Raw genomic sequence first — 17651 nt, 5'->3', positions numbered from 1 at the left:
TTTTGGGAGGGAGAGTAGGTAACACATAAAGGTGGTTAGACAATTAGATCAGTACAAAATGGTCTATGATGAAAAGCCTCCTCTGGCTGGAGCCCCCATTCTTGTCCCACACCCTCTGGGCAGCCATCGTTTCCACTTCTTGTGTGTTCTTCTAGAGAGTGGATGCAGAAATGAGCGTGTTCGTCTGCCTCCCTCTCTATTCCTCCTTCATTCTTTATCTTGCTCCCTGTCTCTCTTTTACCCAAATGATACAATCCACACTATTCTGCTTATTACATTTTTTAAAATAAGTCATCTATCTTGAAGATCTTTTTTATATAAATATGTATAGAACTTTTAAAAAATTGCAGTGTAGCATTCCACTGTATGAGTCTGCCTCTTTTCTCACTCATCTAGGATTTCCAAAGGCTCCTAGTACAGATCCAGCCCATAGTAGATGGTCGATGAGCATTCGTCAAATAAACGAATGAATGAAAACTCTCTGTGTTGAGAGATCTTAATTAGAGCCTCAGGAATATGAAAAGTTCAACTACATGGAAACATTTTTTTCCCCCAGAGTAAGACATATGGGGCGGGGAGTGGGGTAGTGACAGTGGACCTTCTGTGGGAAGAGGAAAGGAAAAAGAGACCAAAGGTATTCCAAGTGGAATTAGACATAAGAGCCCAGCTTGCTGGGACTTTTATTTATTTGATGCACAGGTGGTCTCTCGGCTGGTGTTCTGTGAATCCTGTTCATTTTGGGGCCGGTATTTTTGATATGGGTCTGGATTTGTTCCCTCTGTTTTTGTTTGTTTTCTTTATGGGCAGGGACAGTGTGAAAGCTCTCTTTGACTGTCATCTGTGGCTGACTGCTAGCTCTGTGCAGCCTGGTTTATAGCTCAGCACCACCATGGTCAACTGCAGGCTGTCTGGGTGATGATGTGGGATATGCCAGCTGGCCTCACACACAGGGACACCTTTAGGTTTTCCAGGAGGATGGAGACTCCTGGAAATGGGGACTCCTTCCCCCACTTTCTTTCTGTGCTAAAGCTAATAGTTTAGGGGAAGCCGTGTGCACTATGGTTTCCTCCTTAGAGCCTATTGGCCTGAGTTTTGTCCTCCACACACACCTGCCCCCACTTTGAAACAGACAGGTATCCAGGCAGCTTGAAGGAGGCTGTGCTTTCTGGAAGAGGTGACAGAAGGGTGTGGCGTAAGAACTAAAATTAAGACTCAATATTACGTGTTGTGTTGGCATCTCGTAAAATTGGGAGGGCCTCCAATGGTTTAACTGCAAATTCTTCTTCTAAGACTGTTTCCAAGGACAAGGTCCCCAGCTCAACAACCCTCCTTTTCAAGGGACTAGGCACAGTTAGTTCCTGCTTAACACTGGGTAGTGGGTTTCAGTTCCCTCCCAGTCCATGGAATTATTCAAACAAAAACCACATGCTCCCATGGAAACAAGGAACACCTCTTGATACTAGAAAGCCTGCCTCTCACAGCCCCTGGTTTTTCACTCTTCCTGTGTGGCCCTGCCTGGTATTCAGTGTCCTCTTTCCCTGGGCTATGAGTATAACAATCTGCCGTGTTGATCTTATGCGTCCTGGGTCAGGTGCCATGTGTTCATCCACCCCATAACCCTAGGGTGTGAATCTCTGCCTCAGCAACAGGGTGAATGGGGCTTAGAATAAAAGGTGCCTGATTCTGAACTCTTAAGTGCATCAGCATCACCCGAAACACTTGTTAAAAATGTGCTTTACGCACAAGAGATTCAGAAGGTCTGGGGTGGTGCCTAGGAATCTGCATTTTAACAGGCCCAGGTGATTCTCACTTGGGTGATATGCAGCCATGATTTCCAAAGCCTCTCCCTGCAGTCTTAATGTTGATAGGGAGGCCTGTTCAACCTGGGAATCCAGGGAAGGGTAGGAAATACGATGTTGCACTGCCCTTGCATGATCTCTTTGGTCTTCCTGCACCTATAATGTGGGTCAGGGCTCACCAGTTCCATCAGCACTTGGTTCCAAAGGTCCGGGCCGAGAGCACTGGAACGTTCACAAGCTTGTTCTCCATTTGATAAACTCTGGAAGGTTAAGTCACAGAGTCCCACTGAGCAGGAACCTCAGAGGAGCCTCATGGGAGGATGAGGGTGGAGTGGGGAAGTGTGAGAGATGACTCAGTTTGGGGTCTGGACTTTCTCTTGAAGTTCAAAAGTTACCTTGCCTGGCAGGGCCAAGTGAGGAACAGGAGACCTCTCCTTCAAGATCTCTATTAATAGTTGAGTCTAAGTTTATAGGAAGTCACAGAAGAATTTGATATAGCTCAGCCACTGGGTTCATATATGCATCTGTTCATTCACTTTATGTTTATTGATATCTTATTATGCTCCAGGGAAACATTGTGTCAGGTGCTGGGTAAACAGTAATGAATTAAATAGACATGGACCTTGGCCAGATGGAGCTCACAAACTGGTGGAGAAAAACATTAAAGAAGGAACCAAATAAATACATAATACTGATTGGTTAAGTGCTATAATGGAAAAGATGCTATGAGGGTCTTATCAGGATTCTTTCATTTGCAACAGTAGAAACCCGACTCAAAATGGCCCAAGCAGAAAGATGAATTGGCTCAGGTAACTGGGCCTTTATCTCACTGCCTTTCCTCCGTTAGCCTTCTTCTCTTGGGCTTTCCCCCCCGCTAAGGGTCCTGCTTGCCAGCAGCCCTGTGGATACGTTTGCACAGCTTGTAATCCAAGAAGAAACAGAACTTAGCTCTCAGTGCCCTTCGTAAAACTCCTGAGAGAGGACTTTGATTGGCCGTTCAGCAATCACTTGCTCAGTTCTGTAACTATGGGGACCACCTGAACCCCAGGGAATGGGGAAGGAACAACTCCCCAAAGGTATGGAGGTTAAAGGTGGGAAGAGAGAATTACACAGACAGTGTCCACTACACAGAGGAACCTCACGGGGTTTGTGGAGTTGGGAAGGGCCTTTCTTAGGAACTGCTGTTTGGATGGAGATGTTCTTTCCCTGTTTCTGAAAAGGTGTAGATGCATTAGAGATACAAACAGGAGAGGGGACAGCATATCTGGACTGTTCTTTACATCTGCACATCGTTTAGGGATGGGAAGGCATGGGGAGGCTTCCTAAATAACTGCAAGTCAAGTCAACAACTGTTGAGCTACCCCAGGGGAAATTGTTCTGAGTGGAGCAGGTTGCCTTCTTCCCCAGAGAGGCAAGTGTTGGCCGAGACTACATCAGACTACATCTGATGATGGCAACTTGTGGCCCCTCTGTCTGGGTTAACGCTTGGCTTGCTTTTTTAAAGAATTTTTAAAAATAATTTTATTTCTCCCTTTTATTAAAAAATTAAAGGGTATGTACAGTATACAATGTTTATCTCAGAAATAAATTAAGAAAAATCAGGTTAGCAAAAAACAAAACAAAAAATCACTCTAAATCTCACTTTCCACTTGGGAACATTGTGATGTATAACCTTCTGTTTCCTTCTTCTCTTCTCTTCCCTTACTCCCCTTCTCTCTCTTTCCACATACGCACAGGTATATGTGTGTGCCTACATATATGTGTCTATGTATCAATATTTATATATACATACATAAAAATGGACTCAATTATAAAATGTTCTGAAATCTGAATGACCTATCATATAAATAAGTATAACATTATGTCATCCTTTTAAGTGTCTCCCTCAGTTTATTAGGAATATTGTTCTATAGTTTTCTTTTTTTTTCCCCCAGGTTTATTGAGATGAAATTGACATAGACCACAGTGTAAGTTTAAGCTGTACAGCACAGTGATTTTATATATGTATATATTGCAAAATGATCACCACAACAATGTTAGTTACCACCTCCAGCGCCTCACATAGCTACAATTTCTGGGTGTGTGGTGAGAGCTTTTAAAACCTACTCTGTTAGCAACTTCCAAGTTTCTAATACAATACTGGTAGCTATAATCACCATGCACTGCATCACCTCTCCAGAACTTATTCATCTTATAACTAGAAGTTTGTATCCTCTGACCACCTTCACCTGCTTGCATTTTGTCTATGCCGGCTTTGCATTACAAGGACAGAACTGGGTAGTTGCAACAGATGTTCTATAGTTTTCTTTTCTTGTAATATAGTTGTCAAGTTTTGGTTTTAGAGTTAAACCAGCCTCACAAAATGAATTGGGAGGTAGTATCTCCTCCTCTTTCTTCTGAAAATTTTTGTAGAATTGGTATAATTTCTTCCTTAAAAGTTTGATAAAATTCACAAGCAAAGTTTTCTGGGCCTGGAGTTTTCTCTGGGGGAAAGTTTTAAATCAAACATTCAATTTCTTTAATAGATATAAGGCTATTCAGATTTTTCTATTTGATAATTTTTGTCTTTCAAAAAATTTGCCCATTTCATCTGTGCTTTTCAATTTATTGGCATAAAGTTGTTCATAATATTCTCTCATTTCCTTTTAATTTCTATGGGATCTATAGTGATGTTTCTTCTGTCATTTCTGATATTGGTAACATCTCTCTCCCTCACTTTCTTTCTTTCCCCTACCCTTTCTTTCTATCAGTATGGCTAGAGATTTCTCAATTTTATTTATATTTTCAAATAACTGGCTGTTGCTTTCATTGATTTTAAACCTTTCATTTTATTTCGAATATAAGCATTTAAAGGCATAAATTTCCTTCTAAGCACTACTTTAGCTGCATCACACAAATTTCAATAGGTTGTATTTTCAACATAATTCATTTAAAATATATTTTCTGTTTTCTCTTGTGGTTTTTTATTTGACTCATAGGCTCTTTAGAAATGTGTTATTTAGTGTCCAAATATTTTTTCATTTTCCAATTGTTTATTTGTTGTTAATGTTTTTAAATTTGATTTCGTTTGATCAATTTGATCAGACTCCAGATGCAACGTGATTTCAATCCATTTAAATTTAATGAAGCTTTTTTGTTTGCTTTTTATGGCCCAGCATATGGTCTATCTTGGTAAATGTTTTAAAAAATATAATGTGTATTCTACTGATTTTAGCTACTGCATTCTATAAATACCAGTTAGTTGAGCTGCTTGAGACTGTTCTTCAAGTGTTTTGTATCTTTACAGATTTTCTGTCTACTTATTCTATCGATTACTGAAAAAGGTGTGCTAAAATTTCCAACAATAACTGTGAATTTGTCTTTTTCTCCTTTTATTTCTGTCAGTTTTTACCCATGTATTTTGAAGGTTTGTTATTAGGTGCATTCACATTTAGCATGGCTTTGTATTCTTGATGAATTGACCCTTTTATCTTTATGAAATGGCCCTCTTCATGTCTTTCAATACAGAAGAATCAAGAACACTTTCCAATTCAGTTAACGGGGCTGGCATTACCTTGATACTAAAACCAGATCAAAACATTACAAGATAAAACTATAGAACAATATCCCTCATGCACATAGACAAGAGCATCCCCAAGAAATACTGACAAATTGAATCCAGCAATATGCAAAAAGCACAATACATTATGTCAGTTTGAGTCCTCCAAGAAGCAAATGCTGAGATAGAGCCAGGATTGCAAGAAATTTATTTGGGGGTAACGCCTATGAAGGATAAGGGGTGAGAGCACAATTATTCAGGGAAAGCTCTCAAGCTATGATGTAGCTCTGACACCTGTGAAAGGAAAGAGAGGAAGTAGGATTGGGCAGGAAGAACCTCAGACTATGGCGCAGCCCTAACAAAGCCTTGACTACCCGTTGGGAGCTCTGTAGAAAAGACTGCTCATTAGAGAACTCCTGTACTTGCCAGGACTGGTCAGGTCCCAGGACCAATACTACGCTCTTTCATTGTCCAGGAGCTGTCTGGGAAGAGCAAGGTCTTGGTTCAAGTGCTATGGCTGATCCCATAGGTGCTGTAGCTAAAGGCTGTCAGCTAAATATATTCCTCATATCCGAATCGCAACTCTTTCTTAAAGGAATATCTAAGAACCAAAATTTCATGGCACAGACCAAATGGGGTTTATTCCAGGCATGCATGATTAATTTAACATTTGAAAATCAATCAATGCAATTCACTATATTAACAGAATAAAAGAGAAAACCGTATGATCACCTCAATAGATGCAAAAAAAAATTTCAACATTCGTGTACCATAGTTTTTCAGCAAATCAAAAATAGAAGGGAACATCCTCAACCTCATAAACCTAAAACCTAGAGTTAACATCATACATAATGGTGAAAGACGGAACTCTTGGCAAGAATGTCATATCAATACTCCTGTACAACAAATCAATAACATAAAAAATGAAAAGAAATAAAACGCATGCAGATTGGAAAGGAAGGAGTAAAACTTCTTTGTTTACGGATGACATGATCATCGATATAGAAAAATCCCAAGAAATCCCAAGAAAATCATAAAAATTGTTATTGGAAAAAAAATAAGTGAATCTTAGTACAGGATAGAAAGTCAAAAAACAAAAACCAATTGTTTTTCTATTTACTAGCAGTGAAAAATTGAAATAAAAATAAATACCACTTACAATAATATAAAAAACAAAATACTTGGATATAAATCTAATAAAATATGTGCACAATCTGTATACTAAAAATATTCCTGAGAGAAACTAAAGAACACCAGAGTAAATGGGATAACCACATTTATAGATCAGAGGCTTGTTATTGTTAAGATGTCAGTCTCCCTAAGGCAATCTATAGATTCACTGCGATCCCAATATAAATCTGAGCAGGATTTTTTTAATTTGACAAGCTGATTCTAAAATATATATGAAAATGCAAAGAATTTAGAATAGCCAAAATAATTTTTGAAAAATAAGAAGGACATTGGAGGACATATACTACCTGATTTCAAGACTTACTATAAAGCTGCATTTATCAAGGCAGTATGGCGTTGCATAAGAAATCAACATATAGATCAGAGGAACAGAAGGGAGATTACAGAAATAAACTTGCACATATAAGGCCAACTGATTCTTGACAAAAGCGCCAAAGTAATTCAGTGAGGAAATGCTAGTCTTTTCAACAAAATTGTAGGCCTGATGTGATAAATGATGTAGAAAAATTGGATATAAGTGTTGAAAAAATAAACCTCTACCATTACACATAAAATATAAAACATAAAACTAGAAATTATCATAGACAAACATAGAAATGAAAACTATGATGTTTCTAGAAGAAAATATAGGAGAAAACTCTTTGCAACTTTGTTAGGCAATACTGTATTAGACAGGATATAAAAAGCACAAACGATAAAAATTGGATAAGTCAGACTTCATAAAAATCCAAAAGGTACTCTTTTGAAAAACACTCTTTAAAAAAGGAAAGGTAAGGCAAAACTGGGAACTAATTCACAATACCTCCATCCAGCAAGGGACTTGTATATGAAATCTTTAAAGCACTCTAACAATATGATATTAAAAAGACAGATATTCTAATTTTCAAATAGACAAAATATAGACATTTCTCCAAAGAAGACATACAGATGACCAACAAGCACATGAAAAGACGTTCAACATCACTAATTATTAGAGAAATGGAGATCAAAACTACAGTGAGATATCACCTCACACCAGTTAGAATGGCCATTATCCAAAAGTCTACAAGCAATCAATGCTGGAGAGGGTTCAGAGAAAAGGGAACCCTCCTACACTGTTGGTGGGAATGTAAATTGGTATAGCCACTATGAAGAACGGTATGGAGGTTCCTTAAAAAACTAAAAATAGAGTTACCATATGATCCAGGAACCCCATTCCTGGGCATATATCCAGAGAAAACTCTAATTCGAAAAGATACATGCACCCCAATGTTCATAGCAGCACTATTTACAATAGCCAAGACATGGAAGCAACCTAAATGTCCATCGACAGATGAATGGATAAAGATGTGATATATATGTACAATGGAATATTACTCAGCCATAAAAAGAATGAAATAATGCTATTTGCAGCAACAACATGGATGGACCTAGAGATTATCATACTAAGTGAAGTAAGTCAGAGAAAGACAAATATTATATGATATCACTTATTTGTGGAATCTAAAAAATAATACAAGTGAACTTATTTACCAAACAGAAACAGACTCATAGACATAGAAAACAAACTTATGGTTACCAAAGGGGAAAGAGGGGGAGGGATAAATTAGGCATATGAGATTAACAGATACTTGCCAATATATAGACAATAGAAAAATAACAAGAATTTACTGTATAGTACAGGTAACTATACTCAATATCTTATAATGACCTATAATGGAAAGAACCTGAAAAAGAAATATATATACATATATATATATTAAAAACCACAGTGAGATACAACTACACACCCATTAGAGTGGCCAAAATGAAAAAGAATGACAATACCAAGTGTTGGCAAAGTTGTGGCACACCTGGAACTCCCATGCGTTGTTAGTAGGGCTGTAAAATGGAACATTTGGAAAACATTTAAGCAGTTTTTAAAATAATTTAACATATACTTGCCACACGACCCAACCATTTCACTGCTAAGTATTTACCTAAGGTAATTAAAACATATGTCCACAAAAAAACCTAAAAAGGAATATTTATAGAAGTTTTACTCAGGATAGTCCCAACATGAAATGACCCAAACGTGCACTAACAGTTATACAGTATTCGTACAATGGAATACTGCTCAACAATAAAAAATGTACTACTAATACAGACAACAACATGGATGAATCTCTAAAACATTATGCTTAGCTAAAGCAACAAAACACAGAAGACTACATAGTATATGACTCAATTTAGATAAAATTCTGCACTGCTATATTCATTGCAGAATTATTCATAGGAGCCAAGACATGGAAGCAACTTAAACATCTACTGACTGATGAATGGCTAAAGAAAATGTGGAATATACATACAATGGAACTCTATTCAGCCTTGAAAAAGAAAGAAATGCTGCCACTTGCAGCAGCGTGGATGAATCTGGAGGACATTATGCTAAGTGAAATAAACCAGACACAGAACAAACACTGCATGATACCATTTATATGAGGAATCTAAAATAGCCAAACTCATAGAAGGGGAGAGTAGAATGGTGGCTGCTAGAGCCTGGAGGGCAGGAACAGAATATGGGAAGGTATTAGTCAAAGGGCACAAAGTTTTAGTTATGGAAGATGGAAAAATCCTAGAGATTTACTGTACAGCACAGAGCCTATAGTTAACAATGCTGTAGTGCACACCTAAATACAATTAAGAGGGTGGCTCTTATATGTTCTTATTACAAAAAGTAATAATAAATAAAGAAGGTAGGATGAAACTTTTGGAGGTGAGGGATAGGTTTCTGGCATAGATTGTGGTGATGCTTTCACAGATGTATAATTATCTCCAAACTCATCAAGTAGTATATATTAAATACGTATAGTATTTTGGTAGGTCAATCATACCTCAAAGAAGAAATTCTGTAACAGACAACATTAATCTACAGTGACAGAGAATGGATTACTGGTTGCCTGGAACTGAGAGGTTGGGGGAGATTGTCAAGATCATGAAGGAACTTCTTGAGTTGATGGCAATGTTATGTGTCTTGACTGAGGTGAAGGTCTCATGGGTATATTCATTTGCCAACTCATAGAATCAATGGGTATGTTTTACTGCATGTAAATGAAACATTAACAAAGTTACCTTGATGAAAAAGAGGCTCCTAAGTGTTTAACTATATGGACTTATTGAGTCACTTATTTAATAAATTTTCTACTCTTGGATATTTAGGGTATTTCTGATTTTTCATATTTAAAAAATACCCTTATGCACATATGTGCACATACATCTTCAAATATATATTCAATGATTTCTTTGGGTTAAATTTCTAAAATTAGAATTTCTATGTGAAGCAGTGTGCATCATCTGATACATACTGATAACATGACCTCTATAGATGTCGAATCAAATTTCAATCCCACCAGTCACCAGGGAAACACAAAAGGGACTGAGCGGAGGATGGAGACGGCTCAACCTAAGCCCATCCCGAAGAGAAAGTGATGAACCTTCAGAGACTCAGCTGTAGGGTCACCTCTCTCTTGCTTGTGAGAAAATCTGCACCTTTGCTTTTATGCAGTTCAATAACCACAGGTGTTGTGGTTATTCTGACAATATCACAACATCAAGCACTGATTCACTCTGGGAGGAGAGGGTTGGAGGTTGAGAGGGATTCTCAGGAATTAGGAGGCTTGCTTTCATAGAATTAATTTTTTTAATTGTGGTAAAATATATATAACATTAAAATGTCCATTTTAACCAATTTTTTTTAAGTAGACTTTTTAAAAAAGGAGTTTTAGGTTCACAGCAAAACTGGGCAGAAAATACAGAGTTTCCCTATAGCCCCTTCCCCTACATATGCATAAACTCCCCAGTATCAACACCCCCGACCAGAGTGGGACATCTGTTACAATTGACAGAACCTACATTGATACATCATTGTTACTTAACAGTTTATATTAAGGTTCATTCATGGTGTTGTCCGTTCTACGGGTTTAGACAAATGTATGGTGACATGTCTCCACCATCAGAGTATCACATAAAATAGTTTCACACCTTAAAAATCCTCTGTGCACTGCCAGTTCACCAGTTTCCCCACACTCCTAACCCCTGCCAACCACTGATCATAGGATTATTTTTAAACATGGGCAGAAAAACCCAAACATTAAACAAATAATTACAATAAAGATAAACAAATAGAAAACCAACGTGATAAGAGCTACCTCAGAAGACCAGGAGAGGCCGCACAGGATATACTTGTTGAATGGAGGGCCGATGCCGCAGGCTTGGGCTCTGGACTGGGCAGTGCAGGCGTAGGCCCAGCTCTGGCTTTACTGGAGGACATGTGTCACAGAAGCTGGGCCTAACCTGGGGAGGGGGGACCTCCCTGAGGAGGTGGAGAGTGGGCTGGGCAGGAGGAAGCAGACCACGTGTGCCCACATGGGAAAGGCCTGAGGGGAGAAACTGAGTCCTGACCGTCCTTAGGATGGACGCCTGAAGAAAGGGAAGGATGCCTGAGATGTGCCATTAGCGCCAGCCCCTGTCTGCACCCAGATCTGGCGGTAGGGGTTGCAGACTGTGGAAGGCCTTCCAGCTCCACTGTCTGACTGCTCGTGTTCCCAGCACGCTCCATCATAGTCAGTGTCAAGGTTAAGAGCGTAGACTCTGGAGTCAGACTGTGCATTCAAAGCCCTGTCTACTTCTTACTGGTCATGGGACTGTGAGCTGTAGATGCTGCCTCTTTGTGCCTCAGTTTCCTCATCTGTAAAAGGGAGATAATAGTAGTGCCTACCTCTTGGCTTGCCGTGGGGATTAAACGAGTACATCCATGTAAAGCTCTTAAAGGCCTCAGTAAAGTTTAGCTGCTCTAATTATCATTCAGTGAGCATCTACAGCATGCCTGGGCTAAGCCATGATCATCTCTCGGTGCTGGGGACCTGGCATGAGGAAAACAAATAGATGTCTCCTGTGATTGCGCCTACATGCTAGTGAGGGGAAACAGTTGAACAACGAAGGAAACAGAAATGCAGGAAAAGACCAGACATGATAAGTGCTGTAATGCGGGAGGGGGTGACTGGGGATGGAAGGTTCTTTAGGTTTCCGTTGGGTGGTCAGCAAAGCTCTCTCTGGGGAAGTGCTACTGGAGCAAAAATATGAATGGCAAGTAAAACAAGCCATACAAAGTTCTGGAGGCAGAGCCTTGCATCCACACGTGCAAAGGTCCTGGGGCGGTCTTGGTGTAACGGAGGAGCAGGAAGAAACTTGTGAGGCTGGAGTACAGTGAATGAGGTAGAGACGAAGAAAAAGCGCCCAGAAACCCCATGCACTGCAGGTCAGAGTGAGGAGTTCAGACTCTTTGGTGCTATCACAGAAATACTCTGGGTGGACTTTAGGCAGGAGAGTGATATATCTGATAGACCAGATTGACTGTGATGTTCTTGTTACTTCCTCTAATGTCCTTTTGTCACATTCTTAACCATCGGTCATGCCAATCCAGTACCCTAAGTTTGTTCAGAATGCACCAGTATATTTCTATGAGACTGGCTATAACCTCGTGTGTCCATGTTCATATTGCATGGAATAAGTATTCAAACCATGGAGGTTTTGTTGTTGTTGTTGAACCTAGTTGTTAGTCTTTACTCACAAGTGGTATACATACATACTGGTATGGTTTTTAAACTGTGACCACACAGACATGCAACTGGTTCTTGCGGCAGAAAACATGACTTTGTGATAAAAGTCAAAAAGTTCCAAAATGTACTCAATATTCTGTGATAACCTATATGAAAAAAGAATCTGAAAAAGAATGAATATATGTATATGTATAATGGAATCACTTTGCTGTAAACCTGAAACTAACACAACGCAATAAATCAATTATACTCCAATAAACTTTTTTTAAAAGTTTCCCCCCAAAATGCACCACTCATGAAGAGCGGTCCTGGGAGCAGCCTCTTTCCTGAGCCCCCTCCTTCCTTCCCCACCCCAGGCCACTGCCCAGAGGCAGGACTATGGGGCCACGACCAGGACTGTGTCTCATGAGCTGCCCTGAGGATGTAGGAATCCCACTCGCTCCTCGGTCATCAGCTGTCTTTCTGAGCATCTCTCTTGTGTCTGGCACTGAGCTGGAGGCTGTGGGCACCAGGAGTGGATGCTGAGGTCTCTGTCCACCTCCTGGAGGGAGCTTGGTCTAGTTAAGGAGTTAAGACTTGCCTGAAATAATTAGTAAGTGGTTTAAGACATGATCAAAATTCACTGTTAGATTGGATGGCTTATCATCAGCTGAGGGCTATAGGAGTTCAGAGAGCCAGCAATGGAGCTGCTAGATTTCAGAGCTCCCGCAGACCATGGCAGTAGCCAGCACCCCTGATAGAAGATTCCCACATCAACTGCAGTCCTGTCAAACCTGCTGAGAGAAAACAGACACTCTGGGGTAAACTCGAGAAAGACTGTGATAGCAGCTACCTCCGTGGGAGCTGGGCCACCCCTACACACACACACACACACACACACACACACAAACACACACACACACACACACACGCGTGCGCGCCTCTTTAATACTTGTGATCCTGGTAGAAGTGAAAAGTTCACAGCTGAACATTACCACCCTGACCTTTAAATGTCTTCAGGTAAATAGCAGAGATCTGGGTGTGGGAGTGGGAAGCTTCAGCTGGAATATCCAAGTTCTGAGGACTGGCCCTGCAGGTTGTGCTACTGACCTGATTTCGGCATGTTCAGAAAACCTTCCTCTGTATCAACCAACCAGCCAGCATTTTTAAAGTTTTTACATATACATTTTTTAATTTTAATTTTTTTTCCAGTTTTCTTGAGGTGTGATTGACATACATCACTGTATAAGTTTAAGATACTGGTTTGACTTACATATATTGTGAAATAATTACCATAATAAACTTAGTTAGCTTCCATCATCATCATATCATATAGATACAGTAAAGAGAAAAAGCAAAAAAAGAAAAAAACATTTTCCTTGTGATGAGAACTTTTAGGATTTATTCTCTTAACAACTTTCCTATATATCCTTCAGCAGTAGAAACTCTAGTCATCATGTTGGACATTACATCCCCAGTACTTATTTATCTTGTAACTGGAAGTTTGGATCTTTTGACGTCCTTCATTCAACTCCCGCTCCCCCCATCCCCTCCCTCTGAATATGATCTATTTTTCTATTGGTTTGTTTTATGCTCTTTTAAAATTTTTTTGTTTGTTTTTTAGAGTCCGCATATAAATGTGATTATGTAGTATTTGTCTTTCTCTGTCTGATTTATTTCACTTAGCATAATGCCCTCATAATTCCTCCATGTTTTCACAAATGGTAAGATTTCTCAAGGCTAAATAATATTCTATTATATATATATGTATATACATATACCACATATTTTTCATCCATTCCTCTGTCAATGGACACTTACCAACCGTACTTATTGAGCACCTACTGTCTGCCTGGTGACACAGGCCTGGTATGTATCTTCAAAGAACTTACAGTCAACTAGGAAAGATGCCATGTACATCCAATAACCACCAAGTGACAGTGAGGTGATTGACAGCTTGGCTCCAGACCAGAAAGCCCTAAACCAGAATCCCAACCCCCATCCCCACTCACCTGTGAGCCGCGGAAACTACACCAAGAGGTTCCACCTCCCCATCAAGAAAACAAGCCTAATAAGAAAATCTTTTTTTCAGGTTGATGTGAGTGAGTCCCGGCAAATAGTATACACTCAACAAATGTTAGGTCTTTTGAAAGTACTGCTCAGTAACTGCTATCCATATTGCCATATTACATATCTACTAGTAATAATAACTGTGTGTGTTAGCTTGGGCTCCTGAAAGCAGACTGAGTTGGGGACTGTGTGTGGAAGGTGTGGTGGGAAGTGCTCTTAGGAAATACACCTGTGAGGTGGCAAGGGCGGCAGGAGTGGTCAGGGAGTGAAGCCGGTCCTACAGGGAGCTCTGGAGCTGGGGTGGCTCATCAGAGCTGTCGCACACAGGGACGGGGGTAGCCTTTGTATCCCTGCATCAGCCAGCCTTTGGCCATGGGAAAGGGCCAAACCCTGGGTGAGGCAGCTCTCTGCAGCTGAGGGTGACTGCCAGCAGCCAGGGGTCAAGGGGATCTGGGCAGGGCATCCAGAGCTCACTACGGTGTGTTACAGCACGTGGAACTCTGGGGTTCATGGATTTGGACTTTTGTTCTTGGCTGACAAGGGGCCTGCCATGTGACCATGAACAAGCCATGTTCCTTTTGGGGACCACAGCTTCCCCCAGATAAGACAAAATTGTTGGTCTGAAATTACTTCCAAGTCCAGCACTCCATGGGCTGAAGCAGTCAGAGAAGGCTTCATGGAGGAGGAGTGACCTGAGCCGGGTCTAAAGGACCCAGTGTTGGGCTAAGCAGAGCAAAGAGGGGAAGATGAGGAAGCAGCCGGTGTTCTGTGTAGGGCACACTTTCAAAGGCAACCTTGGGTCTTTCCAGCCTCAACACTGGCCCCAACCCTCTCTGGGCCTCCAGGTTTTAAGATCCTTGAAGTCGGGGTCCATGTTCTGTTTGTGTTCGTCTACTGAAGGTCCAGCACAGACCTGAGCACCAATCGATGCTGAATTAAAAAGCAGCAGGGGACTTCCCCAGTGGTCCAGTGGCTAAGACTCCATGCTCCCAATGCAGTGGGCCTGGGTTCAATCCCTGGTCAGGGAACTAGATCCCGCATGCTGCAACTACAGATCTCGCATGCCGCAACGAAGACCTGGGCAGCCAAATAAATAAATTAAAAAAAAAAAGAAAAACAAAGCAGCAGTGCTCTGCTCCCCATCACCTCCCTTTGAGTCCTTATAGAAAACATGTAACTATGAGGACAATCCCTTCACCATGGAGTCTGTGATGAGCTGGTGGGCAGGTGGGAGAGCCTTGGCTGGATGCCACAAAGTCTGCTGGGAGCTGAATCCTGGGATTGCGGAGGAGGGTCCATGTTGTGCCCCGCTCCCTAGTAAAGAAGGGCTGCTAAGGAAGACCAGTTCTTCCCTACCCCTCCCCACATCCTCTGGGATGGAAAAGGAGCTGATGGAAGGATGCTTACCACCCAGCCCGCACAGGACCCAGACCTCCCTTGCCTTTGCAGGGACCACTGCGGACGTTCTGAGGTCTCCCCCAGACTGTATCCCTCCTTTCTCTTTTGATTTAGCACCTCCCACAGCTCCAACGGCAGCTTCCAGGGGTGGCCTTTCAGGGGTTAACACAGCCCATCTGCACTCTCTCCAAGTCCTCAATCCTCACCCCGGGTACCTTTCTTCCTGGGATTCTGAGATGGACTTGATGCTCCCCACAGGCTGGGCTGAGCAGTTAATCCACACCCCGAGAGACTGAGCCTCCCTTCCACATCTGGAGGAGCTCCCCTAGCCGTCTCCTGCACTGGCAGGTGTTCAGCACCACTTTAGCAACACTTGGAGTTACTTCCAACCACAGGTTACACCAGCAGGAGTCCTTGGATCGGACAACTCAACCACTGGCCTGTTTTAAGCTCAAGGACTCAGTCTCTCCTTTGTCTCTGCTCCTCGGATGCTCAGCCTTACAGCTCATTCAATTCCATTCCACATTTGCTGAAGCCCTATGATGTGCTGGAATCTCTGCTGGGTGCAGGGCATGCGGAAACAAATCAGACACAAGCCTCTGCCCACAGGTCTGGCATGCAGAGTGCAGGAGGGGGCTCCAGCTTGCTTTATCTACTCAGTCCTCTTGTAGGTGAAGTTCCAGTCCTCAGGACGGTGCCTAGGATGACCTCAGGAAGTTTTTTTTTTTTTCTTGCGGTACGCGGGCCTCTCACTGTTGTGGCCTCTCCCGTTGCAGAGCACAGGCTCCGGACGCGCAGACTCAGCGGCCATGTCTCACGGGCCCAGCCGCTCCACGGCATGTGGGATCTTCCCAGACCGGGCGATGCAGGCGGACTCTCAACCACCGCGCCACCAGGGAAGCCCCAGGAAGTATTTTTGAATGAAGGAATGAATAAAAGTACAGCTATGTGAAGTGCTCTAACAGGAACAGAGAACACAGACTTTGAAGAGCTAGGACTTAAAGATATAGGACTTGAACTCCGAAGACTTAGTTCAAGTCTAGGACTTTTACTAGAAAGTAAAAGTAAGCTAGTAAGCTGTGTGGTCTTGAGCTCCTGTCTTGATGTCTCTGATGGAAATGGGGATATAATATTTATCTATTTACTAGATTACTGTAAAACTCAAGTGAGGTAAGATGAAATAATTGATGTAAAATGCTTGATATGCTTGTTCTTAGGAGAGCTCAGATGAGTCCACCTTTTTGGTTGGAGGAGTCAAGAAAGGTTTTCAGAGGCGGCATTCGAGGTGGGTCTTGAAAGGAAGACTTTGAGAAGCAGAGATTATTTTTAGGCAGAGAACAGAGTGAGCAAAGGGACGGGGATACTTGGGAAAAGAGAATAGAAATTTTATGAAGATCCTGGCAATTATTATTTATTATGGTCTCAGAGAGGCAGTTTCGGTGGCAAGTTTTCAGAGCCCTGTGATCTCCCAGAAACCAGTTCTGTGCTCAGAGCTCCAGAGCTTCACAAAGGCCACTGGCTGCTAATTGCAGCTCTGTCAGCTGTGATGGGCTTTGTGAATGAGGAAGGGGGTGCCTTGGTGCTTCCTGGTTGCCGTGGTGTTGCTTTCACAGGGTCTGACAGTTCCCTCTTAAATACTCAACCTCCTGTCTGTCTACATTTAATTGGTCAGTAGCTGTGAGCTGGACAAGCATATTTTTATTGCGTGTGCCGGCGAGACTTACACGAAATTAGCATTTGAAAATATTATTAAGACAGCAAGCAGCATCGCAAAAGAATGTGAGGCTGTGCATGTGTATCTGACTCTCCTCTGAGGCTGTCTTCTCATTCTGTTTCCCCTGGTAAACAAGCTTCTCTCACCCATAACTATGCTTTTTAAAGATGGGTGGAGAGCTGGAGGTGCCTTATCTCCCTGCCTGCTCTTCCTCTCTTTGGGGTTCCTACAAGAGGGAGCAGTGCACATCAGGAAGAGTCGTAGAGGTGAAGGTGTGTCTTGCTTCGTTATTGACTAGGCTGGGGTCTGCGCGGAGCCTTCTGAGACTCCTGTGTGACTGCCGAGAACTGCTGACAGTAACAGGCGCCAGGATTACAGTTCTTAAG

The sequence above is a fragment of the Leucopleurus acutus genome (genome assembly GCF_964270905.1).
Source record: "Leucopleurus acutus genome assembly, chromosome: 20".
NCBI lineage: Eukaryota > Metazoa > Chordata > Mammalia > Artiodactyla > Delphinidae > Leucopleurus > Leucopleurus acutus.
Note: the sequence above shows the minus strand (reverse complement) of the source record.